This window comes from Nilaparvata lugens, chromosome X (assembly GCF_014356525.2).
Source record: "Nilaparvata lugens isolate BPH chromosome X, ASM1435652v1, whole genome shotgun sequence".
In the NCBI taxonomy this organism is placed as follows: domain Eukaryota; kingdom Metazoa; phylum Arthropoda; class Insecta; order Hemiptera; family Delphacidae; genus Nilaparvata; species Nilaparvata lugens.
The window spans coordinates 76515680-76528867 of NC_052518.1; the positions used below are offsets into that span (position 1 = coordinate 76515680).

The 13188-nt window shown below is 33.9% G+C and overlaps 1 protein-coding gene across 6 annotated transcripts in view; it reads left to right on the forward strand.

Annotated features, from left to right (window-relative positions):
* LOC111047779 (protein ECT2) overlaps positions 1 to 13188 on the forward strand; it is a 263745-nt gene that overhangs the window by 188002 nt on the left and 62555 nt on the right. For all 6 annotated transcript variants that reach the window (XM_039441642.1, XM_039441644.1, XM_039441645.1 and 3 more), the window contains one exon: positions 614 to 668. The gene's annotated coding sequence lies outside the window, so the exon portion shown is untranslated. The remainder of the gene's footprint in view (positions 1 to 613; positions 669 to 13188) is intronic.

Here is a 13188-nt window from a genome sequence, read left to right on the forward strand (position 1 = left end):
TATTGAATAAATAGAAACTGATTTTCATTGAATAAATAGAAACTGAATCAATATAGGATTACAAGATATACACGAATTCAAAAAATATATCATTTTCAATTGAACAAATATTCCAAGGGTAATCGTATTGTCATTTCAGATTTGGTTTTACTTTAAATGTCGTCAAAAATACATTATACGATGATCCATAAAACAACAGAGCACATTCATCAATAATTTCAAAAATTCTCGTGCTAATCCTGTATAAAACATGAATAAAACATTTGTATACATTTAAATATCAAATACGATGTTATATTGAAAATCTATTAAGAACCCAAAATTTATCATAATGTATCTTGGTTGAGATTGATGAGATTACCAAGTTAGTGGGGGTACATAAAAATAGGACGAGGAAATAATTAACGATTAATTAATTGGATAAATCAAATAATACTTGAAAATATCTGTAAAGAAATAGGTTGGGGCCAAATCGAACCAGAGATTTTTGAAGCTTTTGATCTTCAAAAAGTAAAATTAACTATTTCCTCTTCTAGCTGAAATTGGAATGCAGTTCTTCTGAAGAAAAATATCTTTTATCTGTTTGGTTTTAATTGTAAATATTCTTTTTCAGATGAAGAAAGGATTGCTGAATCCACATGCACCACCAATCACTAATACCTAGAATGGTGAGTGACTCTCCAATATAATATTAAGCATGCTCTAATGTTGTATTTTGTCATCTCATCATATGAGAAACTTTATGTCATTTATCGCAGTCAAAATAAAAAAGATTTTGTGTCGAATTACATCAAGAAATCATGTGATAAACGAATTGGAATTATTCTGAACTAGCTGGCCCGACGAACTTCGTACCGCCAAATAGTTTAATGCATCTCATGACAAACTTTAGCTGGACACCGAAGACAGCACAATTATTCGAAACAAAGCAATGTCTTTAGAGCATGTAAGTCTTTAACCTGAGGCAGCACTGCTGGATGGTTTCACACAGAACAGTCATTTTTTTTAGTCGGGGCGTTTAGAATAAAATCCTTGGCGGTTATGGAGCAGCACACACTCTTGTCTACTATCTACCGACGGCTGTTGGATGACGCAATGATTATAACAACTGATTTTTATTTTTGTGTGTGGCCAGTTCACAAATCTTCTCCCATAAGGATTACATGTAAATTTTGAAGGACGTAGGAAAGAGTCCTGAAGTCGAATTATAAATGTGATAGGCCATAAACCTTGTCCTGAACATAACCAACACAACTGAAAAAAAATCATCAAATTCGGTGCACACATAAAAAAGTTATTGAATGTCAAAATTTGAGGCTTGATTTCTTTTTATATAGATTTGTTCTGAATATTGCTATTGTAGCTGAAGACATGTCAGATAGTGAGTAGAGAAATTGGTTTTCCTTGAACATGAAAATATAAAAGTTATATTCTAATATGGACGCGTCTACTGACTTGGATGATATAGTTAACCGATTCGTAAAAAAGTTGTTATCTTATATAAAACTATCAACTCATCAAATAAAGTTGAAAAGTAAATCTAGACCTCTAAAGGAATGGATAAGTTCAGGCTTGGTGAATTCAATAAGAATAAGAGACAAAATGCATAATACTTTGAAAAAACAACCTTTTAATGTCACGTTGAGAGAAAATTATAGAGTCTATAGAAATTTACTAAATAAACTTATCAAATCAGCAAAAATCGACGTTTATAAGAACAAATTAAAATCATGTGAAGGGAACAATAAAAAGGTATGGAACTGCATTCAAGAAATATTAAACAGTAAACGCCAAAAAGTTCTGCCTGGTATTGATCCTGAACTACTAAATAATTATTTTTCAGATGTGGGAAAGTCTTACGCGAAGAGAGTCTTCAAAGAAAATGAAAATCTTCCTTATCTGGAAACCACTGCTGTTTCTAATTTCCGCCTTGTGAACTCTTTTTTTATGCATCCTACAAGTTCACAAGAAGTTATAAAACAAATAAATAATTAAAAAATGGTGCATCCTCTGGGTTTGATAATTTAAGTAGTTTTTGTTTAAAAAGAATAGCAACTTTTATAGCTCAGCCCCTAACATTAATTTTTAATAGATGTATGGAAACTGGACATTTCCCAAGTCACTTTAAAATTGCAAACATAATCCCATTGCATAAATCTGGGGACAAGAAGAATCCAGGCAATTATCGTCCAATAAGTCTCATAAGTAATTTATCCAAAGTTTTTGAAAAAATAATAAAAGAACAGGTTGTCTCATATTTAAAAAAGTTCAATTTAATAAACCAGTATCAATATGCCTTCCAAGAAAATAAGAGTACTGAGGATGCCATGACTGAACTTGTAAAAGAAATAACACCTAATTTGAACACAAACAAAAAATCTTTGGCTGTGTTTCTGGACTTAGCCAAAGCATTTGATACTGTCCCACACATCAACCTGCTTGAAAAACTTGAAAAATATGAATTTCGTGGTCCGGTCTTGAAGCTCATTGCTGGTTATTTGGGGAACAGAATACAAATTATAACTCTGAATGGAAAAGAGAGCAAAGTAACTTTAACAGGATTCGGCTTACCCCAGGGTACAGTTCTTTCTCCGATTTTATTTTTAGTTTATATAAATGATCTATTAAGTCTTCCTATCAAGGGATGTAGAGTTTTGTCGTATGCTGATGATACTGCATTGGTTTTTACGGGGACTTCATGGGACAACGTGATATCCTTAACCAACATCGGACTAGCTGGTGTGAGAGTGTGGCTTGTTAGAAATGCGTTTACACTAAATTACTCGAAGAGCGTTTATATGACTTTTTCACCAAACTCAAGAACTCAACCCGATGATATCACACTTCAATTAAAGGCAGTAAGAGTACACAATGTAAATTGCCTGCATGGCAAGAACGGTAGCAATCGTAATCAACTGCCTTGCCCTTGTCCCGTTTTAGAAAACGTGACCAAAACAAAGTATTTAGGTGTCACTCTGGACCCTCATTTAAGATGGAATGAGCATATAAATAGTATGTGTAGCAAAATGAAATTTATGATTCACAAATTTTATAATTTGAGCTTACTCAAAGACAAAGGTCTAAGTAGAATGGTATACCTAGCATATGCTCAGTCAGTCTTCCAGTATGGAATTAGGGTGTGGGGTAGCGCTTTCAATACACATTTTAAAAAATTGAATGTTATTCAAAAGGGTATTCTCAAGGCAGCCTTGGGAGTGCCCAGACGATACCCTAGTCACCAACTATTTCTGGAATTTGGAGTTATGACAGTCAGACAGCTATATATTAGAAATCTAATTAAATATATCAACAATCATACAGATATCTTTACATTGCATCAAACTAATTATATTTTCAGATCTGCAAACAGATATATTGTTCCTCGAACTGACTTAACTATATGCAGAAGACAATTCAACTACATAGTAAATAAACTAATAAATATTATTCCAGAACATTTTATAAAAATAAAATCCTCTAAAGCACTTAAAACAAAAATTGAGAACTGGATCAAGACCGAAAATGTTGTAGTCAAACTATTTCAACTCTAGGCATTCATCAACTCTTTATTATCATGTTTTATTCAAATTATTTCCCCCTTTACTATCTGAAAGTTGTCTATCAAACTATGATTTTGTTTCTTTGTCTTATCGTTTGTAAGTATTGAGATGTGACCTGGTTTCCATAGTTTTATTTATTCTAGTGGTTTGAATTAGCTCTTTTTTTCTATTGACATGTTTGCTGTACCTAGTTGCTCAAACTCACTGCCGGCGCACAAGTTTTCTTTGCCGGTAGTGCCATTTTGTAAGTTAAAATATTTATTTTATCAATCTGTATTATTTTATGGCAAATAAATGAATTTGAATTTGAATTTCTAAGTGAGATTAATTTTGGAAAAATAGATATCATCATATACAGGAAGCCAAGGCCCATACAGTAGAGCGATGAAAGAAGAAGAAGAAGAAGAAGTAGTCCAGTCATTATATACATTGATGCTTGCAATATATATTGTAGCTCTGATTTTTTTATATATTATTTGGATACACGAGAGAAGTCCAGAACCAATTTCTTCATTCAAAATTTCCTTGTGCTAGATACAGGGTTGCCCAAAAACCTTGTATTTTCTGTTCATTTTCCAGTTTTCAGCTATTTCTGCCAAATCCGTATATCAAACAGAAAATTTTATCTCGCCTTTTTTAGATTAAAAAATTCTGAATAAAATGAGATCATTCGGAACTCTCTATCTCTAATGAGTACTGGATTATGATTTTTCAAAAATGAGTGAAATTTAAAGAAAAAAATCTATTTTGATGAATTTTAGTTTTTTATCAACAATATCTTCCGATTGTTACCATTTAGATGGTTAATTCAAAATCCCTCTGGGCGTATTTTTGTGCTCTACAATCTGAGTTCAGGTAGAGCGCTCTATCTCATATAGATTTCCAGGTACACCTGACAACAATGCTCCTTGTAATGTGAAAAACACCTAATTTTCGACCGAATTTCATTTATAATACATGATTTTGAACCGCCTTGACGAGCTGAAAAGAATGAAGTGTACGATGAGATCCGAGCATTGTGTCAGAAGCTATGAGTGTTTGAAATTTGGATCCTTGAGGTGTCCTCATGCGCGCCTCTCCTCTAGGAAATACTGAAATGAAGTGCAGCATCTAACGGGTGATTCTCATAGAACGTGGTCTCATGAACTTAGCGCGAAATATCAATGTGACGAAAATTTAGTTGGTGATGATGGTTGAAGCTAAAAATTAGGTGTTTTTCACAATAAAAGGAGCATTGTTGTCAGGTGTAACTGGATATATATATGAGATAGAGCGCTCTACCTGATCTCAGATTGTAGAGCACAAAAATACGCACAGAGGGATTTTGAATTATACATCTATATGGTCACAATCGTAAGATATTGTTGATAAAAAACTAAAATTCATCAAAATTGATTTTTTCTTTAAATTTCACTCATTTTTGAAAAATCATAATCCAGTACTCATTAGAGATAGAGAGTTCTGAATGATCTCATTTTATTCAGAATTTTTTAATCTAAAAAAGGCGAGATAAAATTTTCTGTTCGATTAACGGATTTGGCGGAAATAGCTGAAAACTGGAAAATGAACAGAAAATACGAGGTTTTTGGGCAACTCTGTACCTAGCACAAGGAAATTTTGCATGAAGAAATTGGTTCTGGACTTCTCTCATGCATCCAAATAATATATAAAAAATCAGAACTACAATATAAATTGCAAGCACACCCCCTTTTATATGTCCATATTGACTGAACTGAAGAAGAAGACGAAGACGAAGAAGAAGAAGAAGAAGAAGAAGAAGAAGAAGAAGAAGAAGAAGAAGGAGATATGGAACGAACCGAAATTTTATAACTAGATAAATTAAAAATGAACTCTTCAATAAATTATACTAGTCAAATAATAATTTAATATGAATGAATAATATTGAATATAAATACTGTAATTAAATAATTCAGAGACTTTTATTAACATTTCTAACATTTGAAATTTAATAACATTAATTATTAACATTTCAAAGACTAGTCGTGTCGGAAATAAAATAATATAAGGGTACTAGTGATTATTTGTATTTAAACTTTCGAGTAGCCCTATCAATATACTTGAACCATAAAGTATATTCAATTTTGAGAACATGATATATGTTCACTTTGTACTAGGGCTACTTGTATGTACAGTAAAAAATAAAAATCATATCACCTTTTTGATATTTATTTGAACACAAGATGTTCAGAACTCTTTAGAGTTAAACTTGAAAATGACTGATGAATTTGAAAGATGTGTTGAAATAAATGTTAAATGGGTGCTATGATTTTTAATGTTTATTGTAGAATAAAATCATGTGTGAGAAAGCTCTGAGGAAGCAATCCTATGTTTCTAATCTTGTAACTTAAAAATGAAACTCAACACTTTGTAAGATTGTGATGGAATTAGACATCACAGTCAGTTGAAATTTCAAAATTATCCATTCATTAGGAAAACAGTGGGTGAAAGCAAGCAGACGGGGCCGCCGAAAGCAATACATGGATAGGTGGAAGTTGTAGCCGCCTATTCTTATTAAACTTCTACCTTTTCATGGCCCATTGTTATCGAATCACACGGAAGAAGATTCTGGTTAGCCAGTGGCACTATCAGCTGTATACCAGCAGTAGCCTAGAGTGATTGGATAAACACACACATTAATATAAAAATCCAAATTTAGTTGAACTAAGACCATATACATGGTGTAAATAATGCGACTAGCATAATTAACTCACCATAGCTCTGAATTAGAAATCTTGATGAGTCTGGGAATATTTCCCTCTCCCCAACCACACATAGATAATTTTTGAACTAATGCAGAATAAGAATCGTCGATCATTACATTTCAAAGCACAGTGCGTTCATTATGTCGCGCACATTAAATTAAACATATCTTTGAAAAGGAGGGTTTCCATATTTGGTATGTGATTACCGCAAAATAACATCACTATTTATGTACGAAAAACATTATGTTAAGTCATTTAATGTGTTCAAAATTAAGTTACATGAGGTCTGCAGTATTGTTTTCTGTACGATACTGTAAGCATTTTGTTTTGCCAAGAGCATAGAGTGTTCTCTCTTGAACAGTATTTTATCATTATTCAATGCCTCCAGATTTTCTCCTGTGGGGTTATCTCGAAGGGTTTAATAAATAGGCATTATACTCTGAATAAACCGAAAATGAACCTTGCAACGAAGATTAGAAATAGAAATATTAGTACAGGGATACTTCATAGACAAAAGTATTAACAAGTGTGGTAAAACACATGTTTGTGTCCATTAATGAACAAGGCAGACATTTGGATCTTTTTGTTTTATCTTTCATAAACATAATATACTCATGTGCATTACTTATTCACATAATTATTACCAACATTTTATAGCATAGGTTCAAAATGGCTGCCTTGTTCATTAATGCACGCAAAATTTTATTTACCACACTTGTTGAAGCTTCATGGAGTATCCCTCAATTAATATTTCTTATCTTCGTTGTAATATTAATTTTCAGTTTTTCAGAGCATAATGCCTATTTTTTAAACCCTTCAAGATGACCCCACAGTAAAAAATCTGGAGGCATTGAATACTGGTAAAATACTATTCAAGAAGGAACACTTGTTGCTCTTGGCAAAACAACATGCTAACATTACACTGCATCGTACACTAAACAATACTGCAGACCTGGGGCCTGTTTCATAACATTCACAACTTACATATTACCCTTTGAATTTTAGCGGAACAGGCGAATCTGATTTCAGGCTAGTCGCATATTGTGACGCGACGCGAGTCTGCTAGATGAGGTAATACTATATAATCGTGATAAAATGTTCACACATTCTAGCTTCGTTTCTATGTGAACATTATACAGGGTGTTTACGACCTCCCTACCAATACTCTAGGGCATTTTTCCTGGGTAACAAACATAACCAAATGTCATATTGAAATATTGTCCGGAACTCTTCAGTTACTTACACAGCGGCCATTTTGCTTTTTTCACTTATTATTTTTTTCTAAAGAATAGTTGAACATAAGAAATTGAAACTTTGCACAATCATTTATAACAACTAGACAAAACTACAAAAATATTTTAAAAATGGCTACAAAATGGCGGTCATTTAAAATTTTGGTTATTAACTCAGAAACCGTTGGTTTTACAAAAATAACTTTTTTTAGTAAATTTTATAATCTATCGATGTTTTAAGATTTTACCAATATTAACGAAGATATGGCAGTTATTCTAAACTTATGCCATGATCAAGAGAGTTATCTAACATTAATTATTGTTTGAAATAATCTAAAATAGCTCACAAATGACATGCAAAGCAGCCGGAGACTGTTGCATTGTTGTGGCAGACTTTAGCCGCATTCCTTGGCATGCACTGCAGGTACCAATAGATAGGTAATTAAATTCACTAAAAAAGTTATTCTTGCAATGTTTTTTGTAAAACCAACGGTTTCTGAGTTATTTAATAAACACAATTTTAAATGGTCGCCATTTTGTTTTATGAGTTTGAAAAATGATCATAATTTTTTTGTAGCTTTGTCTAGCTGTTATGAATGATTGTGCAAAGTTTCTATTTCGTATGTTCAACCATTATTTAGAAAAAAATGATAAAAGCAAAATAACTGCTGTGTGAGTAACTGAAGACTTCCGAACAATTTAAATATGATATTTAGATAATATGTTTCTTACCAAGGAACAATGCCCTAGAGTATTGGTAGGGAGTTCGTAAACACTCTGTATAGTCCAGTCAATATGGACATGAAAATGGGGGTAAGCTTGCAATTTATATTGTAGTTCCGATTTAAAAAAATATTTTTTGGATACATAAGAGAAGTCCAGAAGCAATTTTTTTCATGCAAAATTTCCTTGTGCTAGATATGCCACAGAGTGGCCCAAAAACCTTGTATTTTCGGTTCATTTTCCAGTTTTCAGCATTTCCTCCAAATCCCGTGATCGGACAGAAAAATTAGCTCATGCTTTTTTTTAGATTATGAAATTCCTAAGAAAATGATATCATTCGGAACTCTCTATCTTCAATGAGTACAGAGTTACAATTTTTCAAAAATGAGTTTTTATGAGTTTTAGTTTTTTTTTCAACAATATCCTCCGATTGTTACCATTCAAATATATAATTCAAAATCCCTCTGGGCGTAACTTTGTGCTCTACAATCTGAGATCAGGTAGAACGCTATATCTCATGTAGATTTCCAGGTTCACCTGTTAACAATGTTCCTTGTATTTTGAAAAACACCTAATTTTTAGCTTCAATCATCATCACCAACTCCATTGTCATCACATTAAGATTTTGCACAATGATATAAGCTCATAAGATCATTTTCTATGAGAATCGCCCTTTAGATGCACTTAATTCAGTGGAGAGGCTCATAAGGACACCTCAAGGATCAAAATTTCAAACACTTATAAAATTTGACACAATGATCGGATCTCATCGTACAGCTCATTCTTTCCGGCTTGTCAAGGCGGTTCAAAATCATGCATCATAAGTCAAATTCGGTCGAAAAATAGAAAATTCATCCTTGAGTGAACTTTAACCAGTATTTCAATAAACAAAAAATGTCCAATTTCTTCACTCAATTTACTGTATGAGGCGAGGTGGAACTACCCTTGGGTCTCCCCACCATTGAAAGTCATACGCTAATAATAATAATAATAATAATAATAATAATAATAATAATAATAATAATAATAATAGTAGTGCAGAGTTGAAGGATGAACCTTTTCGAAGCTCTACAACAATACCCAGAGGGCAGGTAGTGCGGCCCCGTCTCGTTTCATTTCAATGCAATGAAGTTTAAATTGTCATTATGAGAGTCAACTTAAAAATTAAAAATTTTATTTTATTGTTTTCGTCTGAGAAAAAATTTTTTGAAGAGAAATTCAAATATAATAATTACAAAATTCAGTATTGAATGAAAGATGGTAATTTACTTTACCGTATTTAATTTTGAATGAAATTTAGCCTTGATTCAACTAGATAACCTCAGGTAATGTGATTTATGATGAATATTCACAGATTTAAAATCTCTTTAGATCCTTTTTAATAGAATTTTAGGTAAAATTTTTCTGTAATGGGCTACCTTAGTAATAATTAGTGAATAATTTCACTATGAATCATTACGGTATATAGAATCATTAGTACCGGTGCTTTTTTATTTCCTTTAATGGAACGACCGGTTTCGGGTATTCAGCTTTCTAATGAAGCACTGTTAATAATTAAATCTCATTTCTGTCATTCTATCAGAGATAGGCTTATTATATCGATTGGAAAACATTGAAAAATAAGTAGGCCTATTGATTGGAGAAATAAAAGAATTAATCTCTACTTGAGTGGTTTTGGAGCCTACATTACAGTTACAGCTTTTCTAATATGGTTTTACATCTTGAATTTTAAAAACACTTGAAGTGAAAATGTACTTACTATTGGTAGTGACAATCGTTTCTACCTGTTGTGGGTCATCATCAAACTGAAGAAACTTACTCTTATGTCAAGGCTTTGTGTGGTAAGAGGTGAAGGTGGAGGTATAGGTGGGGATGACGGGGTGGGGGTTTGTGGATGCGTTAGTAGGGCGGTAATTGGTGACCCACAATATTGATGATGACCCACATGAGGTCGAAACCATCGTCACTTCCAATAGTAAGTGCATTTTTACTTCATAAGTGTTTTTAAAATTAAAGTTTTATTTCATTAGTGAAAAGTATGGATATGCAACAGAGTGGTTTTACATAGTTTATGTATGAATTCTATCAGTTTTCAATAATTATACTGTTTGAAGACAAATTTCAGAGAATTTATAACTCCAGGGTCTATTTAAGTCCTCGACTATGTTTATGTTCTGATTCGGAAAGCCAATTCTCTGACTCCAGAGTTTAAAGCTAGTTAAAATCTAGAACTCAGCTAAATCCCGAGCTCGGAAACTGGCCCTAAATGTACCATATAAAGTAATACAATAAAAAACAACATCAATCAATTTAATACTGAAATTATCAAATTGAAAGTATTAGATCAAATTCAAATTAACATAAGGAATAATGGGATGGGTCACAAATTCCAATTTCTGTATGATTCTGCTAATGCTGCCCTTTCATATGTGAACTGAATGTGTCTCTCTTGTGTAATGAATACGAGATGGATGGAATTGAGGAATGGATGTGTGAACAAGTGATAATCATCAAAATTTGGGAGGAAGACAGTTTTGGGCTATGCCTGTTTTCTTCTCCCAATCATATTATATTGTAATAATGACTTGTGATTGTCAATGGAATAAATGAATACTATCAATTAATCTGATAATTCGTATTCATGATGCTTCAAATGATTATTTTTCAATTTTCCATATTCAATTCACACGCATTATATTGGTTTTCAATATTATCGATTCAATTCCTCATCCAACTTGTTTGACTTGTGATTACAAGGGTAATAATAATAATAAAACTTGTGATTACAGGGGTAGTAATAAAAATGAAATTTTTAAGAATGTTCCCACTTTTTATTAAAGTATGTTTGCATGCTTGCATGATTTTCACCTTGAGTTTCAAGCTGCTGAATTCTCAGATTGGACGTTTTAGATATGTATAGATTTCAATAGTATTATTATTATTATATTATTATTATTATTATTATTATTATTATATTATTATTATTATTATTATTATTATTATTATTATTCATTATCATTTTTGAAGGGACGGATTCAAGGATTCAAGTAGTATGTTAGTTAGGCAAACCAATACCTGTGTCCTTTACAAGAACCAGGAGTTTTTCCCTATGCTAACATCCCATTCATCACCTGGTTGCTTGTCGCAATCCAGTGTGATATGCTTGGCAGTCTCTTCAGACTGATTAGTCCTCGTGACCTACGTGAGTTTCACTCCTGGTCTTCTTTGATGGCCCTTGCGCTGAGGAAAGGGTGGCCAAGTTGCTTCTAGGGCGCCTGGCCACCCTTGACTCACTCTTGACCCACATTTGTGCCTGGAGCTTCACCCACTGGTCTCTTGGGTTTTTCTTTTTGCCCCTCCGAAACTCTGCAGGGTCAAAAGCCTCACCTCTCCCAAGAAGTTTTGCCTGAATGGCCGCCCATCTTGAGCAGTGGTGAGTTTTAGCCTCTCCACCCACAAACTTGTAACCCACGTGAGTTCCACTCCTGGCCTTTTTTTAGGTCTTTCCGCCGAGAGATAGGACGTCAAACTGCATCTAGGGCGTCCGGCCACCCTCGACTCAGCCTCTTGACCCACATTGTGCCTGGAGTTTCACCCATCTCTGGTCTCTTGGGTTTTCCTTTTTGCCTCTCCGAAACTGCCCTGATGGGGCAGATCCCGTGGGTTTCAAGGCAAGGCAACTTCTGGAGTTGACAAGGGGTCCCTTTTAGTCGCCTCCTACGACAAGCAGGGATACTGTGGGTGAATTCTGGTTTTCAACACATTCTTGAGTACGTTGTAATGTTCGACTCAAAGCTCCCCCAACCCACAGGGAGCTATTTTCAATAGTAACACGAGAGAGAAGCTACTATTACAGAACAAGTCATAGAAAGTTTTGACTCAACAAGCCTAGGCCCATACAGGATGGGTGAAAAGTTTGAAAACAGCTCAATATCTCATACACAAAGGTAATTTGACGGTGGGTGTGATTGGGGATCTACTACTTTACTATGACTTTAAAAATATTGTCCGTCATCTTGGATGCGCCATTTTTAATGCAACTTTATTTTTTAAAATAGGAAGGTGGTCATGCGATACATGATTTGGATGTGGAATCTCAAGAAATAATGAATGGTGGAACCACACATCGATATCTCAAACCGTTCAGAAGATATTCACATTATTAATCAATACCACTCAAGTACTTCATTTCTGATATGCATGATATTGATTAATAATGTAAATATCTTCTGAATGGTTTGAGATATCGATATGCGGCTTTCGCCATTCATTTTTTCTTGAAATTCCACATCCAAATCATGTATCGCATGACCACCTTCCTATTCAAAAAAATAAAGTTGCATTAAAAATGGCGGATCCAGGATGGCGGAAAATATTTTTAAAGTCATTGTAAAGTAGTATTTTCAATTTGACTAGGAACCCCAATCACACCGTCAAATTACCTTTGTGTATGAGATATTAAGCCGTTCTCGGACTTTTCACCCACTCTGTATACCAGTGAGGATAGAATGTAATGTTACATTCTATACTCTATGCTAGGCTATATATACAAACGCGAAATGGCACTGATTCATTCATTCACTCAGTCATTCATAATCAACAGAACTAAAGATCTACTGGACCAAATACGTTCAAATTTGGCATCTATGTTCAGTTGGCCTACTAGAGGAGCACTAAGAACGGATTTGAAAAATAACTCCAAAGATACGCCCAAAATCTGCGTTTCATCATCATCATCATCATCATCAGTGGCGCTGCAACCCGCTACAGGTATTGGCCTCCTCCAGTATTCGCCTCCATTCGTCTCTGTCTTCCGCCCTCGCTTTCCAACCTCTGGCTGCAATCACTTGTGCGTCCTTGTCAACACCGTCCATCCAGCGCAGTCTCGGCCTTCCTGGTCTTCGCCTCCCTTCCATCCTGTACAGCATGAGTCTCCTTGGTGGGTATGTC